This window comes from Lissotriton helveticus, chromosome 8, assembly GCF_964261635.1.
Source record: "Lissotriton helveticus chromosome 8, aLisHel1.1, whole genome shotgun sequence".
Taxonomy (NCBI): domain Eukaryota; kingdom Metazoa; phylum Chordata; class Amphibia; order Caudata; family Salamandridae; genus Lissotriton; species Lissotriton helveticus.
The window spans coordinates 1,259,450,245-1,259,464,693 of NC_136069.1; the positions used below are offsets into that span (position 1 = coordinate 1,259,450,245).

At 43.6% G+C, this 14,449-nt stretch overlaps 1 protein-coding gene across 1 annotated transcript in view; it reads left to right on the plus strand.

Moving 5' to 3' along the window:
- The window catches only part of ATP10A (ATPase phospholipid transporting 10A (putative)), an 828,689-nt gene that overhangs the window by 572,415 nt on the left and 241,825 nt on the right, over window positions 1-14,449 (plus strand). The window lies entirely within an intron of this gene.

The following is a 14,449-nucleotide window of genomic DNA, read 5'->3' on the forward strand; positions in this document are numbered from 1 at the left end:
CATGTAGCAAAACTGCTTTAATGGGTGCGTTTAGTATATTTTAAGCATTTGATTAAGGGATAGGTCTTCGCCAGGGCTACTAACTAGAATAATGCCATTCTGCAGCGGTGGCGTTTTTCGCATAATAATGGATTTACCGCATTTGCCCAATAACCAATCATCTGCTGAATATTCTTGCAGATCTTAACAAAAAAAGGTTTTTAGCTAAAATGGATCAAAAGTCACTAAAACATTGGCGACATGTATTTTCTGCATAGTATGAGGCCCTTCGCAATGGTTTATTGGCCATCTTTCTGTTGCTTATTGATGTTTTTGGTTGTTAAGTTGGAATATGTGCCAAGACAGTGTTTCCATGTATAAACATTACAAAATAATGACGTAATGCTATCACATAAGGTGGCACAATATGCGCATAATTTGCGTGTTCTTGCCACGTAATTTGGTCAAGTTTACGGGAATGGAGTTGGCCTCATGGCTAGGGCGGTCGACCTCGAAGCAAGGGAACTGGGTTTGAGTCTCGGCAAGGACGCTCAACATACTGGGCAAATCACTTAGGGGCAAATGCATCATTGTAAATTGCATTCGCAAATAGTGCGAATTGCAAAATTCGGCCGTTTGCGAATGCAATTTCAACTTTTGGGATGCATCATCATTTTTGTACTTTACGCAATTTAAGAAATCGCAAAATTGCGACTTCTTAAATAGCGAATGCATTTAAGGAATCTCAAATTGAGATTCCTTAAATGCAATGCATCAAACTTAAATAATTAGCGATTTCGCTAATAAGGGGAGCAAATTACCATGAAGTTGACCTTCATGGTAATTTGCGAAAACTTTGAAAAATGCACTAAAGTGCATTTTTCAAAGTTCATTTTACACACACACATGCCCTTGGGGCATGTGTGTGTGCAAGATGTACTCATAGGCAGATTTCAGGGGTGCAACAGGGTGTCCTTTGGACACCCCTGCACCCTTGAAATTGCATTCTCAATTTGCGATTCTCTAATGGAGAATCGCAAATTGAGAATGTCTTCCCATTCATTCCTATGGGCCTCTAGGCCCATAGGAATGAATGGGGAGGTATTCCTTAATTGCGATTCTCAATTAGAGAATCGCAATTAAGGAATTTTAAGAAATCGCTATTTTTTTTGCGATTTCTTGATGCATTGCATTTTGCAATTCCTTAATTGTGATTCCTTATTTTTCGCAATTAAGGAATCGCAAAAAGCAATATTGATGCATGTGCCCCTTAATCTCCCGTGCCTAACAAAAATGAATTTGTACTCATTTAACACAACTGGTACTCGTGTAAAGCGCTCTGATACCTGGTACCTCTCTGATTCCTCTATATAACTTTGTAAAAAAACAACAAAAAAAACATCCCACATTATTTGTTCCTCTCCTCTACATAATTCCAGAGGCTCTTGTCTTCTATAATCGTGTTTTAGCAATCGATTAGTGGTTGTTCTGTCAGGAGTCAGTTTTATAGGATTGCAAGTCCTGCACCCAAACACACTTAATTGCTCAAAGTCTTTAAGAGTTTATACAATATACATAAACCTATTCGATCAGCGCAAAGGGACTGCTATCCTCCATTCTCGCTGCAAAACACAGGTTTGACGATTGTGGTGATTGCCAGATATACGGCATATTTTTTTAATTTTCAAAATCAGGCTTTCTGGCCTGCTGTAGATTTGTCCAGCCTTTGCTGCTGAGAGGCATTCATTTGTCATGAACCTAATGCCATCAAGGCCAGCTGAACATGTTTGATATTAACAAAATGGCACCATCTGTGAAAATAGTAGTTCAGCTGTGTTAACTTTGTTACGCTCAGCGCTGTGCCCTTGTCTGCTGGGCATCTGTTTTGCCATTCTCTTCCTGGCAGAAAATCGCCGAGGCTTATGAGAACATCTGACCATAGTTTTCTTCTCGGAAAATGAAAAGTGAACTAAATGCTGTCCCCTTGCTGCAGAGGAAATATAAGCCACTTCTTCTAGGCCATCTGTCACATTCTGATCTAATGGAAGAGACCAGGAGCGTTATTTATTTACTGTACACAACTTGCTGTTCCATTTGTTCAAGCACCCGTTTTTCATCTGGAAGTAATTCTCTGTGTGCTAGAAATGAGTTTATCGAAAAACCTTTCATTAAGTCTGACATACAGACAACTTTAACCTGTTTTGCGACAGTCGTCTAATAAAATATAAAAAAAATATATATATATAGAGAGTGAGCGAGATATTTATTTTTTTAGGGCATATGGGGATGTTTTCCACCAAGGGGTTCTGAGTGATATCAAATAGAAAACAAAAGTGAAGTGCGAGTACTCTATGATATCACTCAGAACCCGAGGCTTAAAACAACCTTGTAATTCACCCATCTATAATTTAATGTTATGTGTGGACCCCCAAAATCATCTGCCACTGCTTTTAGCTGCTACCCAGGGGCGGAGGAGTGATAAGAACGGCATACGGAACATGGTCTCTCATCCCTGGCCCAGATGTGAAAAAATCATACCTTATCTGCCATCCGTAAATAAACCCCACCACCTTCCCTGCCTTCCTTCCCCCTCCTTGAGTTGTCCTTTCAGCTTTCAGTCAAAGCAGACAAGCAGCGCTGCAATGATAGGCTTTCAGAGAGCCTTGTCAGCCTATCCTGGTAGGTCTTTAGGATGTAACTACAGTAGGAAAAATATTTATATATATATATATGTACTAATGTTTGTATGTGTATTACCTACTGGCGGTCGCCAGTAGGTAGTTATAGTTAGAACATAGTTTCCATAGGAAAAGCATTTTTTGATTCGCTAATAACTTTGGCGTCGTTTGATGGATCTTCGCAAAATTCTCCCAAAAAAAGTCTATCCAGGTCAGCTCCTATCCTGAAAGTTTGGGGGTGATTCGTCAAGCAGGGGCTGAGAAAAAACGGGGATCCCAAAACGTGTTTCCCTGGTAATTTCCATAGGACATTTTGAGAGAGGCTACAGCCTGAACTGCTGAACGGAATTACTCCAGATTTGGCAAAAAGGGAGTGCTTGGTTCAGAAAGCGACTTTTTTTAAAAAATGGTGTAAATCTGTTCAGTAGTTACTGAGAAACTAAAAAATAAATGTTTCGATATCTATGGCCGCGGTGGAGTCGCGACCCCTCCCGACCACGAGCTTTATTCTAATTGGCTGTCAACTCTCCAAACCAGGAAGTGTTGGCAGTCATCTTGTGACTCCTGAGTCACAAGAAAACAGTAAAACAAAAGTGAAAGGAGGCGGGGAGCCGGCGGGACCGTGGGGACATTGGGGCCCACCCACGGTCCCCAACGGTGAGGCCAGGCCCCGGCGAAAGGGGTCTTCGGGGCTAGAAGTGGCCCAGGAAGGGGGCCACGCGGCACCTCTCCCCCCAAAAAATAATAAATAAATAAAGGCCGGCCCGGGGGATGGGGTCCCCGGGGCCAATAAAGGCCTCAGGAGGGGGACCACGCAGCCCCCCTCCTTAAAAAAAAATATGTGGCCATGTCCCGGGGGGTGGGGTCCCCAGGGCTGGAATTGGCCACGGGAGGGGAAACACGCGGCCTCCCGTTTACATTTTTTTTTTAAAAAGGGGTCAGGCCCTGGAGGATGGGGTCCCCAGGGCCCCAAAAAGTTAAGAGAAGAGGGGCCAACAGCCCCCTTCTTAATTTTTTTTTTTTTTAAAAGCCGGCATTGCAGCTAGGCCCCGCCCTCTCCCTGCAGCACTCCCCAAACCCACCTCCTGACGTGTTGTAAGTTGGGGAATTAATTCCCCTTGAATACTAAGGGTCCCTGGGGTCCAACTAGCCCACCAGGAATGCCCAGTATGCGCCAGTGAGATGGGTTGCAGTGAGGTGTTCAGAGGCCACGCCCCTTTTTACCCCTCTCTGCAACACCGATCTTGGGCGCTTACCGGAGGTACCTGGTGGGCTAGCTGGCCCCCAGGGACCCTCAGGACTCGAGGGGAATTAATCCCACAATTTACAACGCGCCAGGGGCGCGTTTGCACAGTGGTGCAGGGAGGGGACATGGCCTGATGTGACAAGTGTGCAACGTTTTAAGTTGGGGTATTTAGTCCCCTTGAATCCCGAGGGTCGCGGGGGCCAACTAGCCCACCAGGTACCTCCAGTAAGCGCCAGGGAGCTGCGTTGCAGAGAGGTGGTCCAAGGCCACACCCCCTTTTTACACTACTCTGCAACGCAGCTTGTGGCGCTTACTGGAGGTAGCTGGTGGGCTAGTTGGCCCCCAGGGACTCCCAGGACTCAAGGGGACTTAATCCCCCAATTTACAACCCACCAGGGGGTGCGTTTGCACAGTGGTGCAGGGAGAGGGCATGGCCTGATGTGACAAGTGTGCAAACGCGCCCTCTGGTGCATTTTAGGTTGGTAAATTAAGTCCTCTTGAATCCTGAGGGTAACTGGGGGCCAATTAGCCCACCAGGTACGTCCAGTAAGTGCCACAGAGCTGCGTTGCAGAGAGGTGTAAAAAGGGGCATGGCCTCAGACCACCTCTCTGCAACGCAACTCTGGTACTTACTGGAGGTACCTGGCGGGCTAGTTGGCCCCCAGGGACCCACAGGATTCAAGGGGAATTAATCCCCCAAATTAAAACCTGGCAGGGGGCGCGTTTGCACAGTGGTGAAGGGAAGGGACAGGGCCTGATGTGACGTGTGTACTTATGCAATCACTCCGCCTAAACCCAAGAACTTATAAATTCACAATGCACTCTCCTTGCAGCGCTCTAATCATCCAGTCACTACCCATGCACTCATGCAATGACCCATGCACTAACTCATGCACTGCTACAATACCCTGAGTAGTACCCATGCAGTCCAGCAGTCACCCTGTCACTACCCATGCACTCCTCAAATCACCCAGTGAGCACCTTGTACTTATCTAATCACTCCGCCAAAACCCAGTCACTTACACATTCACCATGCACTGTCCTTGCAGTACTCTAATCATCCAATCAGTACCCATGTACTTATGCAATAACCCAGACACTAACACATGCACTGCTACAATCCTCTGAGCACTACACATGCAGTCCAGCTATCGCCCTGTCAGTACCCATGCACTCTTTCAATCACCCAGCAAGCACCATGTACTTACCCAATCACTCCACCAAAACCCAAGCACTTATACATTCACCAGGCACTCTCCTTGCAGTACTCTAATCTTCCAGTCAGTACCCATGTACTCATGGAATGACCCAGGCACTAACACATGCACTGCTACAATCCCCTGTGCACTACCCATGCAGACGTCTAACCACCTACACAGTACTGATTCACTCCTCCAATTACCCAGGTTGTACTCATGCACTCCACAAATCTCTCTGTCACTACCCATGTAATCCTCAAATGACCCATCCAGCATCATGTACTTATCCAATCACTCTGCCAAAACCCAAGCAGTTATAAAATCATCATGCACCCTCCTTGCAGCACTCTAATCATCCAGTCACTACCCATGTACTCATGCAATGACCCATGCACTAACTCATGGCAAATACAGAGGAGGTCATGCTAATTAAAGGGGTACCCTAACGCATAGTGTTCCCTAGTATATGTAGGGGTTTTCACTGTTTTCTAAGTGTCTTTTAGCATAGCACTGGCTCCAGTCCTGGCTAGTCAGTCAGTTACCACCAGTACCGTTCAAGTAAAAAGTTGGGGGCTTAGGAGGACTTTCTGCTCCTCTGTTGGTTCTTTCTGCACATCTCTTGCTTCTTCCTGTACTTTTCTTCGTCTTTCTGGACTTCTGTTGCCTCTTTCTGCATTTGTTTTGCTTCTTTCTACGCTTTTCTTCCTCTTTCTTTACATGTCCTAACTTTGTAGGCATAGTTAGAAATTAGCATTTTAAAAACCATTAAAATTCACTGAAAAAAACATAGGTTTCAGGCACGTTATAGCTAGAAATTAGCATTTAAAAAACCTTAGAAATTCACTGAAAAAAACATAAGTTTCAGGGACATTATAGTTAGTTGGACATTTCACTCGTACAAAACCATAGAAATTCCCCCGTCATAGTTAGCTGAGCTAACTATAACTCACGTCCCCGCAATGCACTGCTGATGACGTCACATATTACATCATTCATGATATGGTCAGTGACATCACTGATGGCATCACTGATGACATCTGAAATGACATCACTGATGACATCATCCACATCAAAATCTGATGCACATTCAAATATAACCTTTGATACCCCACTGTTAAATACAGACTACCATTTTTGAAACCATAGACAGACCGATACCAGTTACTACATATGCACTCACTGATTTCTAGGTCTACACACACATCCACTCATTCACCCATACAATCACTCATACATACAGTCACTCATCAATACAACACTATCATATGCACTTATAGACCTATACAGACACTCACACACCACCACTCATCCATGGAGTTACTCACACACCTAGTCAGTCATGCAAAGAATCAATCACACTCCAATTTCCTCACCTAGACAGTTATAAACACACCACCTCACTTATTCAAACATATACTAACACATACTTACTCTCTTATACAATTACTGATACAAGTACACACTCATCCATACAGCCACTCACACAATCACTGACTCTCTCGTATAGTCATTTATATACTCCAACTCTCACACACACTGCCTTTTACATATGTAGTTACTTGGACATGTACCACTGAGACATCCAATCTCTCACCAACACACCCATGCACACACTCACCCGCCCATATAGCTGTGTCCACATGCACTCTTGAACCCATACACCCAGTGAATCAACCACTCACACATCTATGCACAGAGTCACACACCTCCCACCCACACACTCAGTCTCCCATACAAATACTCTGGCAACCAATCAATAACCCATAATGACACTCATGTAGCTACTGACCAACTCATGCAGCAGCTTACACAACAAAAGAAATACTGATACACACATTCAGACAATTTAGTCACCAATCCATGCATTCAGTAAGACACATTCAATCACTCACTTTTACAGTCAGTCACGCACCTACTAAATCCTTCCTCCAGACACTTATACACCCACTAATTCTTCAATACACCCTGGCATATAAATATAAAAAATATTTAAGCTTTACAGAAATACACAGTCACTAGATGATGTCATCAGTGATGTCACTGACCATGTCATGAATGATGTAATGTGACGTCACCAGCAGTGCATTGCGGGGGCGCGACTTATAGTTAGCTGAACTAACTATAACGGGGGAATGTCTATGGTTTTGCATGAGTGAAATGTCCAACTAACTATAACGTTCCTTGAAAAACATATATAGATATGTCTACACTTGAAAATGAAAATTCAAAGTAATGAATCAAATGACTATTGATCTTGCATATTGTCCCACTGTAACATGAGCAGGTAGAGCTCACATGTTTATTATGTCTTAATATTTGACTTTTTATATTCACAGTGGAAGTTACACACTTGTGTTGAAAGGTATATTTGTATATCTTTATCTTGTTTAAACTCAGTAACATCAGTCTTTCTTTCAAGGCTCTAAGTATTGAATAAAGTCCCGCAAGGCTATTCGCTTTGCTTATTTTTGTGCTAGCTTTGTATTTAAAGGTGATAGGGCCCTACCACGATTTGTATGTTGGCTTTGAGGAAGACCAGTTAGGTCAAAACTTGTCGGCCAAACGATACATGCGCTGCTGCACAGGTGATATATATATATATATATATATATATATATATATATATATATATATATATATATATTACCTACTGGCGGTCGCCAGTAGGTATATATAGTTAGGATTTTTTCTCTATGGGATTTTTGAAAATTCTATGTCAAATAACTTTGGCGTTTGTGGACGGAATTGGCTGAAATTTTCAGGAAAATGGCACATTTTGTTTCTGAGCAGCCCCTGAAAATTGGGGGGGGGTTCGTCCAGGGGGGGTCGAGAAAAAAGGGGGGTCCCAAAACGTGTTTTTAACATTGAGTTTTCCATAGGGCGGTTGGCCTCACTTTTAGCCCGAACGGCTGAATGGATTTGCACGAAACTTGGCAAAATTGTAGGGACTGGTAGCCCGATGTGCCTTTTGTAGGTCTCAATATATGTGCTACAGTGGATTTTGAGAAATTAACGTTTAAAAAAAGATATATATCTGTAACAGCGGACCGGGCAGCGCTCCAGTACGCGTACTTTTCGCGCAACGGAGCTTTGTGAAGCGAAGCTGATTGGTTCTCCGGCGTCTGTAAACATTCCAAACAGTCCGTAGCGGCCGCCATCTTGTCTCTCGGTAGGATCGAGAGACAAGAGGAGGCCAAAGCGAAGGGGCAAATGACCATAAGGGGGCATAGTAGATCCTCGCTGACCCCCTAGGTTTGATGTGGAGGTTTTAAAAGGGCTCCGCGGGGCAAAAAAAATAATAAAAATAATAATCGAACGGCTGAATGGATTTGCACGAAACTTGGTAAAATATTAGGGACTGGTAGCCCGATGTGCCTTTGCTAGGTCTCAATATATGTGCTCCAGTGGATTTTGAGAAATTAACGTTCAAAAAAAGATATATATCTTTAACAGCGCTCCGCTTCGCGTACTTTTAGCGTTACGGAGCTTTGCGAAGCTGATTGGTTCTCCGGCGTCTGTCAACATTCCAAACAGTCCGTAGCGGCCGCCATCTTGTCTCTCGGTAGGATTGAGAGACAAGAGGAGGCCAAAGCGAAGGGGGAAATGACCATAAGGGGGCATAGTAGATCCTTCCTGACCTCTTAGGTTTGATGTACCATTTTGCCAAGTTTGGTGTAATTCCGTTCAGCCATTCAGGCTGTAGACGTATGTAAATGTCCTATGGAAAATTGCATGGGGAAAACACATTTGAAAGTGTTGAAATTTAGAACCAATTAAAATGTTACTTTGGTTTTGTATTTGTGTGTGATGAAAGTTAATTGGTTATGTATATATGTCAAATGAGAGGAAACCACAGCCATTTTGTGATACTACTGTCTGAGGTACATTTGTGAGGAATTTTTGGTGGTGAATTTCTGGTGTTTGATTTACACAGTACTAACACTTCTCCTACTTTTAAAAAGGTGAGTTGTTAATTTGTAAGGGGAACTATGTTGTACACTTGAAGATAATTTGAAAAATGTTTTCTGTTATTTATTTGCAGTCCTTCTGTTATACTAAATACTTGATAAAGTTAGTTTTATATTATGTATTACTAAAAACGATAAATGAAAGTGATTATTTTTTTCTGCAATTTACAGCAAGCAATTTCAAAATAAAATGGCTCACAATGAAGAGACCGTGGCAATTTCTTTTGAATTGTCCACTACATTGATTGAAATTGAGAGCACCAATAATGAAATATTGTCACAAGGAGGAGATGACTTGTATGATTCCATTAGATTGATTGAAATGGACAGCACCAATAATGAAATATTGTCACAAGGAGATGACTTGAATGATTCCACTACATTGATTGAAATTGAGAGCACCAATAATGAAATATTGTCACAAGGAGGAGATGGCTTGTATGATTCCATTAGATTGATTGAAATGGACAGCACCAATAATGAAATATTGTCACAAGGAGGAGATGACTTGAATGATTCCACTACATTGATTGAAATTGAGAGCACCAATAATGAAATATTGTCACGAGGAGATGACTTGAATGATTCCACTACATTGATTGAAATTGACAGCACCAATAATGAAATATTGTCACAAGGAGGAGATGACTTGAATGATTTTTTTGATCAATCTGTTGATGGCGAATTTATCGAATGTTTGGAGACCATAGAGTTACAAGAATCATCATTGCAGACTTTTCACGAGGAAATTGCTGATGAGGACATGTTACTAGTTCTTTCAAATTTAGAAAATTCTGAAGAATAAATTTATATTTAGAAATCAAAAATTGTTTGAGACATTATTCATTTTTATTTTTAATTTATGAGGTTGTAGCGAAGTGATTGTAGTATAAAATGAGACTGATAGTATAGAGTGCAACATTTTTATGTTACATGGTAAGTTTACTCATATTTACTTCCCTTCTGCCACTATATTATCTCCAATGTGTATTTGACATCTCTTCTTCATCTCCGGCCTCCTTTCTCTCACTGTGTGTCTCCGATGCATCTTATCGCTGCTATTTTGTGTAATTACAGAAGAGAGTAAAATAAAATAGTTCGGAACGTGAAAAGGGGGCAAAGTAGAGTACCCCTCACCCCCTAGGCCTTTTTAGGCGGTCCCAAAAGGATCAGTTTCTGCTTTCCTGAGAGATTATGGTATGAGTTCCATATACCACAATAATTTGCATTACAACATGCAAGATATCTATCTCCTATTACCAACTTTTGGAGATATTCGCGCTAAGCGCGAATATCTCCAAAAAGTAACACCTGCCCTGAGCAGTTCTTAGCCATGTTATCCAATGGGAGGTGGATAACATGGCTAAGAGCATTAGCTCGGTAATGCATGAATATCGCGGACTTTTTAGCGATATTCATGCATTGCGGCCGTTTATTATCGCGTTTGCGATAAACCTTGATAATAGCAAGGTTTATCTTCGATAATTTCTGATGATGCTTAGCGGTAAAAAATTCGTTGGTAAGCATCGTTAGCGATAAATATCGCTTAACTTTGGTAATATGCACCAACGTCTGTTAACGTTCGATTCGAAGGAAATGAGGAAGTGTTGAAAAACATTGTCTGCGCCATCTTGCCTTTTTTGAAATGCCACACTTTTGTCGTGCACGGCAGCCATTTTAGATGCCTTGACCAGACCCACTCTCTGCACGCTGTCGATTCGTAGCATGGCTCCCCACTCTCGCAAGCATCTTCCCCAGGCACTGGTCACCCCCGCTCTCTGTCTTATGCATCGGCAATAAACCTCCCCCCATCTGCGCTGCTCTTCCCTGAAAATCACACTCTGTGCCCGCCCGACACCTCCCTTTCGACCTATTCACTACCGCACCCTCTGACACTCCTCTTCCTCTGTGTCCGATTGTCCAGGCTATCACCTAGCCCTGCAGATGTAGTTTATGGCCCCAGCTGTAAAGAATCACCCCTCTTCAAAGGAGTTATAGTAGAACAAGGCCCACACCCGATGAGATCCGTCACACCACACGTGTTCCTACTATCTGAAAACCATCCTGTATTGTGATTGGGGAGGGGACCGAGCCTGAAGCGGAAGATTCCAGGAATGACTCTTTGTACATCAAAGTTTTTACAATTATGTGTCACATTAAAAATATATAGCACTCCAACAAAGTAGTAAGAATATAAAACTTTAATAACATATAAATATATACAACAAAACAAAAACAGTAAAAACATTTAAACAACGAAGAGACCGTGGCAATTTCTTTTGAATTCCTGATGAGGACATGTTACTAGTTCTTTCAAATTATGAAAATTCAGAAGATGTTGCCTGGGGGTGGGTCGTCAGTAGCAGTCTGTTGTGCGAATAGTTCCAAGGCAGCAGAACGCGCTGAAATCTAGATGGCACGAAAGTGATGTCTAGTAAGTTGCCGCCCAGCAAATAACGGCGTGGGGCGCCGCGGGAGTGAGTGAGTCCAGTAGGCACCACAGCTATTCTTACCGGCATTGCAGAATTACTGCTGGGGACAATGCCTGTGCTGTAGCAGGGTCACAGCAGAAACAAAAAGGATTCTGTTGAAGATGTTGTTGGTTTTCAATTTGAAAACAGTTCTGGTGTCAACTGCTATGCTAATGTAGTGGTTAATGTTTTGTTTTCTCTAGAAAATGTAAAAGAGGGGGAGGCAGTCCAAAGTTCCGTTAAAAGGGCAAAGGAAAGGATCGGTGGTTTGAACTATCAGTCAAAAAGGGGAGGGGGTGCAACAATTTTTCCTACCAGGTCACACTGTGCTTTCACCGGAACTGAGGTCTGCAGGATTCTAGTAATTCAAAGTGAGGCTGGCGCCAGCATGGGAGCGCCGACGTCCCGCGGATACAGTTTCGTCACTCCACGGGCGATCATGGCAGTCATTCCCCATCAGGGGTGTCTGCGGGGGTCGGAGACTCCCGCGGCTCCTCTAGAATCTTCAAGGTCGTGGAGGACTACGGTGGTGGAGTCAACCAGTGACCGGGCCATTTCTTTACGCTGGGCCCGCTCTTGCCAGGTCGACCGCCATTTTGAGAGTTCGGTAGCTACTGGCGATCGCGGGGTCAAATGAGCGGACGGGCTCCACCCTGCCGGGCGAGACGTTGCAGCATGGCCACAGTGGAAGAACCCTTTTCCGGGCGCCTGGAGCGCTGAGGGTGCAGCTGGGAAGCCTCCACCTGGGGAGGCGGGAGAGGCCTGTTCGCACCGTCTCTCCCTCTTCGTCTTCGGGCCGGGCTTCCGGTAGATGTCGGCCGGACGCCCCTGGCTCTGGCCCCATGAACGGGTTTCTTGGTTTATCGGCTGCAGCCGGATCCCGTCGGCCTCGGCCCCCCGACCGTTGGTGGCCGGACCGGAAGAGCATGTGGCGGGACTACCTGAAACTGTCAAGGGCCACCGCGGCCGGACTGGGAGAGAGAGGGGAGGGTCGAGGAGACATTCCCCCCCCCTGCAACTGTTCAGCGTTGTAAAGGCAATCCCCTGGCCGGGTCCCGCTGGCCTCGGCCGCTCCTCCGGCTACACCCTACGTTAGGATCTCCTGGCCGAGGCGTGGCAGCAGGACCCGCCTTATATGAGCTGCTCCCGGCTGGGCGTAGCCGCAACCCTGCCCCACCTTGGAAGTTTCCAGAGTGGGGGCGGATGTTCTACTGACTTGCATTTTCCCTAGTCTATCGATTTTTTTGGCGTGGCAGGCGGTGGGACAGCGAGGGGTGATTTGGTTTCTCTTACTGTTTTTCTGGTCTCTCACCACTGGCATATTTTAACGTTTTCTTGTTTCTAGGACATTAATAGGTTTTATCATTACGTTATGTTATCGTTTCTTTGTTCGTTGTTTAATAAAAGTTCATGTTCATCAGTGGCCTACTGATTTTCGTTTTCCTATTCTTTTCTTTCCAGGTTGTTTCATGCTAAAGTTTCTGTTAACAGGATACAGTGATCACTTCGTTATTATTGCATATGTCCTTTTCACTAGGGGTGCTCTCTGGTCGGGCCAGATGACGTATCTCTAGTAAATGGTCCGGGTGAAACAGGTGCATCAATCAGTGGGGAGTAGATAGGCATGACAGATTACAACGTGGGAGAAAGGTCCGCATTACGTACCCTTTCACTATTTGCAAAGATTTTCCTACGTATATTTGCAAACAGGGAATACCTCCAAAAAGAACCAATTCCCAAACAGTCAATGTTTGGGGAAACAATCAATCAATGAGGAACGAAATAGGCACGACGTGTTAAAGGTTTGCGTTACCTACCCTTCACTATGTGCAAAGGGAGAGAGAATATTCCTATTCTTCCTCGTTTGCAGGCAGAGAAGATTCTTAAGAGAATCAACTTCGAACAATTCAATGCTCGATTCAAACAATCAACAAGGGGTACTGTGAACACAAATGAACGCTGCTTATGTACATACACATTGGTATTATCAACAGGTTGTTCCTAATGTTTCTATTTTAGGGAGGTCAAAAAGAGATCCCATTAGTGGCCTACTGATTTTGCTCGATTCCTTTTGTTTTTTTACACGATTTTTCGCTATCTGCAAAGACTAAACAGAGTATTGCGACTCTGTGCTTGTTTGTAAATAGAGAATGAACCAAAGAGAACAATCAATCAAATGGAGAGAGAAGCAGGCACGACGGATTACAACGGGGGCAACGGGGGCAAAGGCCTGCGTTAACTACCCTTCACTATCTGCAAAGAGAGAGTACTCCTAATAGAAATGAGGGGTGGGGGGCAGCATTCAAAGCAGATCAGTGTGCATAAACACGAAAATGTTTTTACTTACCACGTACTTGACATTCGACAGCTTATGATATTTGCTATTAAAAAACCATTGAAATTCACTGAAAAAACCATAGGTTATAGACCATATATAGTTAGGAATTAGCATTTAAAAAACCTTATTTTACTCACACAAAACCATTGAAATTCCATATATAGTTAGTTGCACTAACTATATATCGCGCACCCGCAATCCACTGCTGATCATGTCACATATTACATCATTCATGACATGGTCAGTGACATCACTGATGACATCTCAAATGACATCACTGATGACATCACTGATGACATCTCAAATGACATCACTGATGACATCACTGATGACATCTCATTTGACATCATTCTTGTGCTAATACGGTAAACCTCTTCAGACTCTAATATAACCTTAGATACACTCAGTGTATACAGACACTCACACACTGCCACTCATCCATGGAGTTACTCACACACCCAGTCAGTCATGCAAAGAAACAATCTCACCTCCATTTCTTCAACTATACAGTTAAACACACCTTACTTATTGAAACATATACTAACACATATTTACTCTCTTGTACAATCC